The sequence below is a fragment of the Xyrauchen texanus genome, chromosome 33 (genome assembly GCF_025860055.1).
Source record: "Xyrauchen texanus isolate HMW12.3.18 chromosome 33, RBS_HiC_50CHRs, whole genome shotgun sequence".
Taxonomy (NCBI): domain Eukaryota; kingdom Metazoa; phylum Chordata; class Actinopteri; order Cypriniformes; family Catostomidae; genus Xyrauchen; species Xyrauchen texanus.
This window is the reverse complement of record NC_068308.1, coordinates 4,810,305-4,823,627: the sequence shown is the minus strand read 5'-3', so window position 1 is coordinate 4,823,627 and position 13,323 is coordinate 4,810,305. Positions and strand designations below refer to the sequence as shown.

The 13,323-nt window shown below is 38.3% G+C and overlaps 1 protein-coding gene across 4 annotated transcripts in view; it reads left to right on the top strand.

Annotated features, from left to right (window-relative positions):
- The first annotated feature begins 5,232 nt into the window (after positions 1-5,232).
- ppp1r16a (protein phosphatase 1, regulatory subunit 16A) overlaps positions 5,233-13,323 on the top strand; it is a 55,777-nt gene continuing 47,686 nt past the window's right edge. For 2 of the 4 annotated variants that reach the window (XM_052102943.1, XM_052102944.1), the window contains exon 1: positions 9,495-9,635. The gene's annotated coding sequence lies outside the window, so the exon portion shown is untranslated. Of the gene's footprint in view, positions 5,345-7,331; positions 7,478-9,494; positions 9,636-13,323 lie in introns of those variants that run through there. The other 2 variants (XM_052102946.1, XM_052102945.1) reach the window with 2 other exon arrangements.

Below are 13,323 nucleotides of genomic sequence, written 5' to 3'. Positions count from 1 at the left end.
AAGTGAGGTTTGGGGTCCCCTCTGTATGGCAGATTACTCAAGATGGGACAAACACCCCACAGAATCCCTGCATGCAGAATTCTGTAGAAACATTCCAAGAGTTAAGATTAGAACACCTACTAATGCATGCCAGGCCAAACTAGGCAGATACCCCCTTATTATACATATTGAAAAACGATCCCTCAAATGTTGGACACACCTAAATTCAAGTTCCCCTAACACACTGCAACATAAAGCCCTTAAAACCCAAGAGCTGAAGCCTAAAACCAGTCCCCTTTGTCAGCTGGCTCTGAAACTCACAAACCCACTAACAACTAACTAACACCAGTTTCAGACCAGCACTGCTGAACAAAACCAGATCAGAATAAACCAAATCATAAAAGAAAGCAAAAATTCATATTTGGACCATTGGGAAAATGAAAGTAAAAACCAAAGCAAATTGGAATGTTATCGGGCCGTAAACAAAACATTTAATCTGGCAGAATATCTGCACACTGTAAGAGATCCAAAACAGAGACGGATCCTCCCCAAATACAGACTCAGTGATCACAGTCTGGCCATAGAAAAAGGCAGACACAGACAAACATGGCTTCCAAAGGAAGAATGAGTCTGTGCTCACTGTGACACGGGTGAGGTCGAGACAGAGACACACTTTCTCCTTCACTGTGAGAAATTTACAGAGGTGAGAGAGAGATACCTCCACAAACTCTCAAACATCATGCCACAGTTTTCCAGTTTGGCAGAAACAGATCAGATGCTGGTGTTACTGGGGGAGGATCATGCATCAGTTGCAGCTAAATTGCTTTTTGAGCTGCACACCCTCCGAAACCAGTCAATGCCTTAAATGTACTTCATTCACAGTAGCCTACTTTTATTCTTATGTTTATAATGTAGTGTTAAATGCATATTTTATATTGTAAAGTGTATATTGTTATTATAGTTTTTTTTTTATTATTTGATTTGATTCATTACCTGGCACCTTATTTTAATTCTATCTTATTATTATTTGTCTTGTCATTATGTTTTGTGTATTAATGCATTGGCAATATTGTATGTAAACACAATCATGCCAATAAAGTACTTTAAGAGAGAGAGAGAGAGAGAGAGAGAGAGAGCTTATCTGGCTGTTGAGTTCATTTGCTTTAATTGTAAAATGTTTGTGTGAATGGAAGCCATTTTAAGCTAAAGGAGTGACATCTTGGAAATGTAAAATAAGTAGCTATCTAAAACAGACATCTAGGAGATATACGTGTGAAATGAATGTCGATTTAAATCGGAGTTATATTGTAGGTGCTGATAATGAACGCATGTGTCTCTTACCTGCTGTACTGCTCAAACACGTGTCTGGTGCGCTTCACAGGCTGTAGCTAATTTACTGCTGATGACTAATGCGCTAATCAATCTAACACTCGAGGCTGATTGGACAAACGATTTAACGTGCCTGCACGACTTAATGGGTGCGTTCCACTCACAAGCGATTATTCCTATGCACCATTCACTTGGAAGAGTTTATCATCCATCCACGGTGAGAGCTTCGCAAGACTGAAAGGTGCGAGGCTCAAAACAATAATTATTAGAACTCACCTTTTAAGAGGTTTATTGGAAATTCTGTTTCAAACGATCTCACAGGCAGCATGGCTATCATAATGTTCTCCCTTCGAAGTGCCCTTTGGAGGCTGATGTAAACCGTTTGGAAAGCAGGAAATGGCTGCATCTATACCCTATTTCATTCTTTTATCACCCTACTGATTCATTCATTGCTCATTGTTTTTGTGCAGCCTGTCAGCAAATTCTGCAGCTGCTGAGTAGTAAATGTAGGCTATTGTCAAAACGTTTTGAGGATAAGTGCTCTGTTTCATTTAAAATTTACACTGCAGTCACGCAAACTTTTGTCTTCTGCAGCCTTCATTAAAAACGGATGCTTTCTACCAGTTAAACAGTCTGGTCTTAAGGGGCGTAACCTACAATTGCCAATTAAATACTTCAAATCATAACGATAAATTTTGCAATATTATATTATTAAAACGCAATCATTTAGCTGGTTTCAACATATCAAGCCAAAAATGTAAGGCACTTAGACTTTTTAATATTAAAAGGCTGGCTATTATAATGGAACATTATATTAAAAACCTCAATCAAATTGTGGCTAGTGAAGAGCCTTAGCCACATGAGGGCGTTAAATACAGGGGGAGGGGGAGGGGGGTGACGTCACTTTCAATAAAAACCAAAGTCCTGCACTTTGTCAAAGGGCTAATGTTTTTACATTGTCGGTTTCATACAGAAAATGTGTATGTGTAAATGCAAAGGTTAAAACCCACTGGTCAGTATTTTAAGAGACAGAGCTGCTCAACCAACCTACATGACAGATTTTATTTACTGAGATAACAACCTCCATGGCTTTATCATAGAAGAGAGCATAATGGTCAACTAACATGTTATGACAGTCAATCACCGTTTGCGGATACCATACAAATGAATAGGGAGAGCCATAATCTGACACCTACCTGTCGCACCTGTCACAGATGTCTTCTCTTATAAAACGGTAATTGTATCCTGGTAACACATGGTTCATTACAAAAGGATTGTTTAGTTTAAATCATGTTGAAGATTAGCAGACAATCAATTCAGTAAGTGATTTGCGGTTTCCTCACAAAAGCAGTTTATTCAGCACACTGAAGCATTTCCTCCATAGACATCAATAAAAAAAATGCCTCTTATCTCCTTGACAGTGTACCACCAAGAGAATGTCTATGGGGCCGCTGCATTATTCTATTTTATGATAAACTTTTTGGCTCATCTTAATAGATTGTCACCCGAGCTGTATTTCAGCCATCTTTGGTCACAAACACAATGTGGCAAAGTCTACTCTACACTCATGTTTTTACTGTGACAACAAGCAAGTTATCATGTGGCATTTGTTGATGATTTTGATGATGATCTATGATATTATTATGGTATTATAATAACTCGCATCTAAACACGGAACAAGCTTAATTATGTGCACATTTGGCACTGGCGCTTTTCATCCAACACTGTGCCAGAGCATAGCAGTTCATTTGCAAACTTTGATGATTGTATGAGTCACTGGCAGCAACAAATTCTCATGATTAGGTTGATCGGAAGAAGGAAAAAGTCTTAAAAAAAAGATTTCCAAGTCTTCACTAAATCATTAGATATAATCAAGGGCGTAGCAATAATTTCAGACGTGAGGGGGATAGAATGTTGTCCATAAGAACAGAACAATTTGACCAAGTAACCAAGTTAACTGTTGTGTCTTGTCTTTAATGTAATTGTATTTATAGCATATTTGTAAGCATATTGGACAAAACGTCACCTGATGCAGACAAAAGTTTATATATATATATATATATATATATAAGTCTAGAATCAGTTTCATGCTGCTTTAATAACCAATATTGGGGTAAAACAAAAGCACACACAGGACACAAAGCATGCAATCACCATAGCTATAAACCCAAAGGACATGGATCTATTTGACACAGGCCACATTGATTGCAAACTGAGAGCAGGATTGGTGCACCGATAGAGCATGTGAATCACTGACCCCCTCAGTAGTCCTTAAAGTTAAAAGAAGCGAAGTCTTGTTGGATAAAATGTTTAAATCCACAGACTCCAACTTGCTTGGGTGAGGAGATCTTTGGGTAATCGAAGACACCATGGCTATACTATCAGAAGGCTGATGATGTACCATGTTTTCAACGGCCAATGAGGGGCTATGAAAATTAGTGATAAACCATCTTGACACACTGTCCAAGAACATATGACAATGTGTGTTTTCTCACTATGTGAAGAGATTTACGTTGGCCTTGCCAAACCAATCCCAGATATGAGAAACCACTTCGGGTTGAACGATGCAGGGTCATTCCCTGGAGAGGAGATCCACCCCTACATTCAGGTCCCCCAGCTCAAACGGTGGATCACAAAGTGCGTTTTACAAAAAGGACAGATCCAAAGGGGATCCTTCAAAAATGTTATTGATAAGAAGTGTGCACCAGGCGAATTGCCATTACTTCCCTCATGACATGCTGAAAATACAGCAAAATAAACATGGCACTGATCATACAATTCTTGTAAGACTGTTAGAATGTGCACAATGCCACACTGATAGGGAATAATGTTTCTCTAACTACACATAATTCAAAGGTGAATGCGCCATTCCCTGACATGGGGTCCTTCCCTGGAGAGGAGATCCGCCCCATGTTCAAGTCACCCGGTACATGTGTCGCACTGAGAGATAGCAGATGTCTGTTGCACCACATCAAAAACTTGCAAGACAGTTGTAATAGACTGAGGGACCATGTCCCCCCTTGTCTGTGTACATATGACACAACCGTTGTGTTGTTCGTTCGTATCAGAACATGCTGATCTCAGTATTTAGAGAAAATGTTTTGGGTCTAGAAAAACAGCCAGTAACTCCAGATATTGCTTACAATAACATGCGAAAGCTCAGTTTGTTGCCCTGCTGAAATGAGTAAGACAGTTAGGAAACACAGCTACTCTCTGTCATGACAGATAAGTTCGGTTTCGAGTGGAGTTGAGCTTCACACTTAGAAACGTTATCTGTTGGCAGGGAAATAGAACATACTTTTTGTGTTTTATAGAAAACCCCAGAGCCTGTATGTGTTGAGCCAAGGCATATGTATGAGCCAGTCATCTATCTGTGCTAGAATTCTCATACCTTGACGCAGCAGCGTCAAACCCCACAATCATGTCTGATTTAGGGACAGGGCGAATTGCATGCTTGCTAAGAGAAGAAATTTCCCCCTTAGAACATGGGCAGAATCTTTTACAACTGTCGACATAAATATTCTCCAAAAGCTCGGGGGTGTGCGTGTGAAATGTAGACGGAAGCCCATCCGTCTGCAACACCCACTGTGAAACTGCGCATGTGCACCACTTGGGGAGAAAGACAGAGGGTTTCCCCGCCTAGTGAGCCATCTGATGAGTGCCATCTCCTGGACAAACAGCCAGTGAAGGGTTTCCCAAGGAGTTTCTGAAACTCTGGGGGTCGTGTTAGTCCTTTTCCAATGAAATTTCAAGGATTCTCCTTCTCTGCTGGTTCATGGCTGGGGCAATCTGCAGCGTAAACCAGCCACACCTTTTCACTGACCTGAGAGCCGAAAAGTGACATAACGGGTTACTGTCTACATGGTAGTTTCACTTGACTACCTCAAACATAAACAAACATGGTGCTTCACATTGTGTGGAGCTGGAAAATGCTCTTGTTTTTGAGGACATATTTAAACATGCGGATTAATGCAATCCATCATTATTACATTGCTCAAAATATTGTCAGAGACGAGATCTACGCTAAAGACAACAGGTAAGTTAATTACATTATTGTATAAACTATGGCTTATCTTGCTAAGTTCTGTAAACTGTTACATTGGAATCATTATTTACATTGGTGAGCAGATAATTGTATTTGGATTTGTGCCTTAGCATATAATATTGATTGAGAATCCCACCGTTTTACTTAACAGATAGCCGCGATCTTCCAAACTTAGTGAGTAGCTGGTCAAAAATCTCTTTATAGAACAAAACAATGCACAAAATAAAACAACAACAGTGTAAGTAAAGCTAACGAATTTGGCAAATTCAACAACTTACTGAGATCTGCTGCAAAGGACATCAGTGATTCACTGTTTTTCACGAGTGTTAGTGTTATATAAGCTGAATTCAATGCCCTGGATAGTTAGCAGGCTGGTCGTGTCAGAGTCCAAATCATCGTTGCTCCGTCCACTGTCGCTTTTGCTTATGTCCTTCTTATGGTCCCTGTACTCCCTTGAATGTTTTTCAGTTCGTTTATGATTTGGTCAATTGTCCAATTGAAGGCGACGTGCATCATTTCATGCTGTATGTTCATTCTTGTAGAGTATTTTTTTCCTTTGCGAACTCTCTAGTTTATCTTGGATCTTCGTAAATATCAGATCGCAAGTAGAGCACTCATTTTGTCGTGCTACCTGAACACTTTTGATGTCTGATCATTTTGTGGGTTTTTTATGGTTGTTATAGAGCAAAGAAGTACTCCTTGCTGCAGACGGTAGCTACTGTTGTTGTTTTTAAAAACTTTATCGTGGTGACGAAATCACGCCCTCCGTCCCCTGACATAATCAGTTCCTGCATATTGACCAGCAAGCTTTGGGGGTTAGTGCGGAACCAGGATTTCGGCCCCGGAACGGCCTTTTCTGCAGTGGAAATGTACGGAACAGTTTGAGCTGAACCGGACTATGTTGGTGGAAAAGGGCTGCGGGAACTCCAGGGGGTTTCTGAGAGAGTGTAGGGATTGCGCATGAAAATATTTCCATCATTTACCGTTTTAAAAAAATGGATAATTACAATTGTTATCCGTGGTTTAACAAATAAAAAACAAGAACACAACTTAAACCCAAGTGTGTCACTTCATTTAAAACAAACTTGTGTCTTTGGCTTCAGTGCAATTCTCTCACCTCAATTTGAAGACAGTGAGCTGCTCGCTCTCTCTCTCTCTCTCTCTCTCTCTCTCTCTCTCTCTCTCTCTCTCTCTCTCCCTCTCCCTGTCCATGCTGCATATGTGTGTGAGAGAGAGAGTGAGTATGCACACTGCAATGGATGCAATGGACTGATCGGTAGAAATGGCAATTTTTTTATGAAAAAGTAAATTTGTGCTACTCTCCATACAAAGTTATGATGTAACATAATTACCTTATCAGCAACACAATTATGTTTTAAAAGTAACCTTCATTAACATGACATTGTTTGCCCTGTAGTTCTGAAAAGCATTAGGTGATGTCTGTAACTCCTTGCTTGTACTGTTATCCATGAGTGCGATGGTTCTGTTCACTGCCAAATTGACCCGTTGACGAAGGCTTCTGATAGGTCTAAAGGTCATTTATGGGGCTGCCTACTATTTCCTTGCATGGCTGCCTATACTTTAAATATAGCCTAATCATGTATAATTTTCTAAAATAATATATTAATATAATGTTTTACTTCCTAAAACGTTTCTAGAAGTAAGGGGGTAGAAGTAACATGTCCCCCGTTTGGGAAACCTGGTTTGGGGCATAGGGGCAGTGGCGCAAAAAGTGGGTATGCGCTATATGCGGCGCATAGGGGCGCCGCACCATGGGGTGGTAAAAAAAAAAAAAAAAAAAAAAAAATTCATTTATATAAGTTTTATAAATTTATATAAAATTTATATAAGTTAAATATAAAAAAGTTATATAAATTTTAGAGGACTAACAGGCTAGTGTAGGCGCCGGCGCCCTCATAAGATTCTATCATAGAATTTATTTTGACAGAAGGGTAATATCGCGAGCGCTGAGTGAGCTGCAGGAGTGAGTTGTCGTTAAAACTCAAAGATGGATAAAGCAAAAAAGCTGTCGGGGGCTAAAAACAGAAAAAGAAAGAGGGAAAAGGAGATTGCATGTCAAGGGATGCGACAGCAGCTTAATAAGTGGATGGTTAAAGGCAACAGGTAGGATTTAAAGTGTGACGTCTGTGCTTGGAAGCTCGCAAATATTCATGTTAACAGACTAGCTAGCGTTTGCTAAGACTGGGCATGTAGCAGCCAGAATGTGTAGCTAGCTAGCTTAGAATATGCAAAACCGAGGTTGCTGAGCTGAATACTGAAAAATATAAGGTAGCATGTACGATAAATGACAAGAATCTGGAAAACAACTAATGCAATATCTCTGGTTTACCATGGAATCATGCATAGATTTGCTAGCAAACTTGGAGGCTTATAAATATTAATGTTAACAGACTGGCAAGTGTTTGCTAACTTAATGCAAAATAATGTTGCTGATATTTACATTTAGATTTTGGTTAAACCCTATGGTAGGTTCACATCTCTCTCTCTCTCTCTCTTTAAAAATCTTTGCTATGTGTGTGTGTATATATATATATATATATATATATATATATATATATATATATATATATATATATAGCACAGACATTTAAGGAAGAGAGAGATGTGACCCTGTGATTAATATATATATATATGCGTGTGTGTGTGTGTGCGCCATATTTGTACTTTTTAAAATCCAAAATGTTAATGTAATTTCAACAGCAGCACAACCTTACTGCATAATAGTTGTCTTATATCATGCCATCACTAGGCTGATTTAAGAATTGAATTTAGGCTGCTTTATTTAACAGTGAGTTCATTTCTTTCAGGAGTGAGGATGGTGGATCAGGAAAGACAGGGGAAGGCAACAGGTAGTTCTAACATTAGGTGGAAGTGTAGAGGGAGCCACTTGATACCAACAGATTAATTTATTAATGTTATTGATATGGAAAAAGTAATATGGAAAATCTATTACATAATGTTTGTTTGACAATGTCTTAGTGGAGAAGAACACAGGCAAGGGGTAAAAGAGACAGACATGATGTTGGCGATGGCATCAAGTATAGAGGAGACCAGTGATGACATCTGGTATGGTTTGAAGTTATGTTGACCAACCTATTTTACAAATGTAACAGTAGCCCTGAGAGTTTTCCTGACAATGCCTATGACAGTTGCCTCTGTGGAGAGATCATTCAGCAAGCTAAAGCTGATAAAGACATACCTTCGTTCCAACATGAGTAATGATCGCTTAACCCAATTAGCAGTCATTTCAATTGAAAACAGTGTGGCACGAACCATTTCATTCGATGCAAAACTAGATAAATGGGCAAGTGAAAAGGCACGCCATGTTACAATTTAGTAGAACCTAAAGAGCGCTTTTGAATGTTTGGTAGCAACATTGTTACTTGGATTGGGCTACGAGAATCGGTGACTGACTAGTTCTAACTGTTTATTCTGTTTGTAACTTTTTATTATTTGTTAACATTGTATATATATATATATATATATATATATATATATATATATATATATATATATATATATATATATATATATATATATGTATGTACATATATACCGTAGGCCTACAGTGCGCCAAAATTGTTGCTGCATACCCCTCTAACACTGGGTAGGTGAGCCCACCCTGTCTTTTCCTGCGGGGGCGCTGACAGGCTCAGAAAGCCGAATCCTTTATTTATTACAATCTTAGGATGTTTTGTATTATTGGAGACATTTTAATTCTAAAACTGATAATCATTTGCATCTATGAATACAAAGCATTGCTCTCTGGGATACGATGTAAAATTGGTCCCATTAATATCAATGTCATAATCAGAAACGACTATGAATGGTTAATCCTGAACAGCGCTGAGAAACACCACAAGTACCACGTGATAGTGCTCTCAATACTCTGCCTTCAATTCTGTCTGGACAATAATTTACACCTACATAATTACACTGAAAAAAATTATAAACATTGAATTGAAAACACACAGTAAAATTAAAATATGATAAACATTATTGAGAACCATCTTACATGTCCAAGCAGAGCCTTCGACCGACCCATTGATCCCCGCCCATCTCAGAGCGTTGTCTCACCTTCGGTGACGCGCTCAGTTTGTGTTCGGGCAGCGCTGCCTGTCTGTTTGGGATAAGCGAGTGAACGGGCCGCGGGGCGTAGCGGTAGTTATAGAGAAGCGTTTATTACTGTAAAAGCTCGAAAAGGACTGAAACGAAAATTAACAAACATGAATTCATCACCCGAGTTGAGTTGGAGCAACAGGTAAGTGAGAAGTGTTGAAAGTGACGTGCCAAACAGGTGTTTAAATGACAGGTGTGTGTTCAGATGCTGAGCTGCGCGTACAGGCCACTCTAACACACACAAACAGACTACACTTCCATATCACTAATTAATGATGACATAGAGTTATTACTGCGTTTAAGACGTTCTCTAATGGTCTGTGTTTAATATTAAATCTAATAAGGTGTCAGGTGGACTCTGAACTTCAGCTTAGCATTCCGCTAGTAAACCGGAAATGTAATTTCAAATAAATAGCGACTCTTACTAAAAGTACCATGGTACTACCGTGTTTTTGCTTATGTTCATGAACATGGTAAGCATTGTGCTCCGAACGTACACCATAAAGGCATGCAAAGATTGTAGTAAAATGTTTTCTTCAGTTCAGCAGCACCATCACAACAAAAGCAAAAATTTCCCATTTGTATAGCATGCATTTTGTCAGTATTTACTCACTCTTATGTTGTTTCAGACATGTATGTATTCTGTAGAACACAAGAGGAGATGTTTAGCAGAATTTTCACACTGCCTCTTCCCCACTGTTAACAACCCATAACCAGGGGCTGGCTAGCTCCAAAAATGACATGAAAGCGCCATAAAAGTATATTTAAAGTGGTCCCTATGACTCATGACCTACCTATTAGTCGTCTGAAGCATAAGATAGAGAAATAGATTGAAATTCATTATCTTAATTCAAAAGTTATTATCAGCTGAAAATCCATCCCTCTCAAACATAGCTCTCAATTTTTGTTTAGGCTATACAGACCCTGCATGTCACAATCAGTTATGAGAACCAGTGGTGTTTGATTTGCATCAACATCAAATCTGGCACAATGCTTCTTGACTTTAAATATGGAAGCATGTGAGATTTGAAAGCTGCAGCATTCAGTTTCAGTGAATAGTGACTTATATGTGTCTATTTTTCACACAAGTCTATAATATGACTTCAGAAGACTTGTTATGGACTACTTTTATGTTGCAATTATGTCATTATTAGTTTTTCATTTATGGAACACAGATTCTGCTAAACATCACCTTTTGTGTTGCTCAGAAGAATGAGGGCCATATGGGTTTGGAACGTCTTGAGGGTGAGTAAATGATGACATATTGTTCATTTGTGGCTGCCTACGCTTTATACATTTTCTCACAGTACTGTAATGTTTTCACAGTAAATGCATTGAGCAGGCAAGTGTGTGTGGCATTCTGATAATCCTTGTCATGTGCTCAAGACCATTTTACCGAAACATTCCAAATCAGAGAGCAGAGTGTTTGAAAACGGTTTACTGTTAGAAATATGTGCTGGAGACTTTGTTTTTTATAATGCTGTTCTCCGTAGAAACATGGCTGTGTTTCAATTGTGTACTGTTTACTATATACTGCCTCATATTTTTAAGTGCAGTATGTAAAACATTTCAAACTGTAGCTACATTGTTGTCACATGATCTCATCACGTTGCATGTTTTATTCAGTGAGTGGCATCCAGTTATCATCTTAGAAATTTTGTTCATTTGCATTTTTAATTCAGTTTTGTGTAAAAATGTCTTAAAAGTAATTCTGGAAAGAGATGTTAATCGCAGTTGAACTTACTTCACACTAGAAATGGAACATCAAGTTGAGCATATTGCATTGTGGTTTCTACAGTATCTTGCGCAGTGTGCTCTTTTGTAAGCTGCACACCTTGGCAATAGTAGATAATCAATTTTTCCGTGCATACTGAAAAGTCTTTAAACAATAAAACAGCCCCACATTAACTTTACTCAGTTAGCTCAAGTGCAGTAATTATGTCAAAGTTAGTTGTGATCTGTACATTTAAATAGCATAATATATATATTTTTTTTACAATGCCAGTATTCACCATTTCACATTGCAGCTAAACAGCCTTTTCTCATTGGCATGGTAATTTATCAAGTTTACTGCAGGAAACTGCTGGTAATGCTTGAAATTGCATGTCAACTACCCACATAACCAAGGCCGTAACCATGTATTGAACATTGTGAGGGACCAAATATTTTGGGGGTGGGGGGTCATGGTTGTTGAGGTCACAAAAATAGTGGTCCTCTTTGGTCCATTAAAATAGTAAAGGCGCTGAATGCAATAATATTCGGAATAAAGGCCTTTAATGGGATAAAGTCCCAATTTTTTTTAAATAATTTTTGTTTAAAATGGTTGTTATTATTTACATAATACAAGACTACCACTGTAATGTCTTCTAGCAATTTGCCTTTTTGTCAGCTTTTTTTGATGTTGTTGTTGTGCTGTCTCTAAGAAAAGACAAATATAATTAGAATTTCTTTTCATCACTGATGTTTCTGTAAAATGATATGTGTTAGCTGGCTAGCAAAAAATTACACAAAAATATTTATTCACCCTGAGTAATTGACTCATAATTGAAGGTTTTTCACCTTCATTGTGGGTTTTATTTCCCCAGTGGACAATCTTTTTTCAAGAATCTTTACGCTGCTCTTTTCCAATATAAAAACAGTTGACCACTCCTGTCAAAGTCCAAAGAAAAAATAAAATAAAATCATCAAATTCCATAAAAGTAGTTCATACATCACAAAGCTCCTGTTTGTCCCCAGAAAACTTGGAATATAGTGCACAAGTCATATGGACAACTTTTATGCTGTCATTATACTGCACTTTTACTAGTGCTTAATCGTATTAGTCCTTTTTGAATCTTGACCGCTCACTATAAACTGATTGTATGGGATAAAGCTGCTTAAAGTATATATTTTTATGTTAAAAGAAAATGTGATAGCATATGGTTTTAAAATAACTTAAGGGTGAGTAAATTATAGAATTTTCCATTTTTAGGTGAACTACTCATTTAATTGGCTAGTTTTTAAACTCAGTATAAAGCTCAGTTGCCTCCACTTCTAAGACTGTCCATCCGCGCATCTTATCACGTGCCTCGTTTTGCATGACACCGCGGGTGCTCATAGCATGTGAAGGCTCATGCTACTCTCCGCGATCCATGCACAACTTACCACATGCCCCATTGAGAGCGAGAACCACTAATTTCGTCCACAAGGTGGTTATGCCATGTGACTCTACCCTCCCTAGCAACCAGGGCAATTTGGTTGCCTAGGATACCTGGCTGGAGTCACTCGGCACACCCTTGATTCGAACTCGAGACTCCAGGGTTGGTAGTCAGTGTCAATACTCGCTGAGCTACCCAGGCCCCCCAAACGTCAGAATTAAAGTAATAAGAAATTGGATAAGCTCAAATTAATTGTAAATTATTTATAAATAATGTTTGCATTAAAAATATATAACACTGTCCTTGCCAAAACATAAAAACACAATGGAAGCCACAACATGTTCTAATCTGAGGGTGATAATGCTTCTACGTTGTTTTATTGATAATTTTCTTCAAAAGCTAGCCAGATATCCAAATTCATTCATATTGCGTATTTTGTTAGATACACTCTTAATCTGAACCGCTGAGCATGCTGATGCATGGTGCTGGAGTTAAAAAGAGTCCTGCCTTGATTTGATTGGATACCTCAAACGATATTGATGAGCGGTGTTAGAACTCCCGAGCATGTTAAAAATGTAACTTTTTTTTTAAACAATTTTGTGTAATCCCAGCAACATTTTAATGACAATAGTTGGGCTTCCATCCACATATTTTTATGCACATTTTGGGATATTGCATAGAAACTGCTGGATG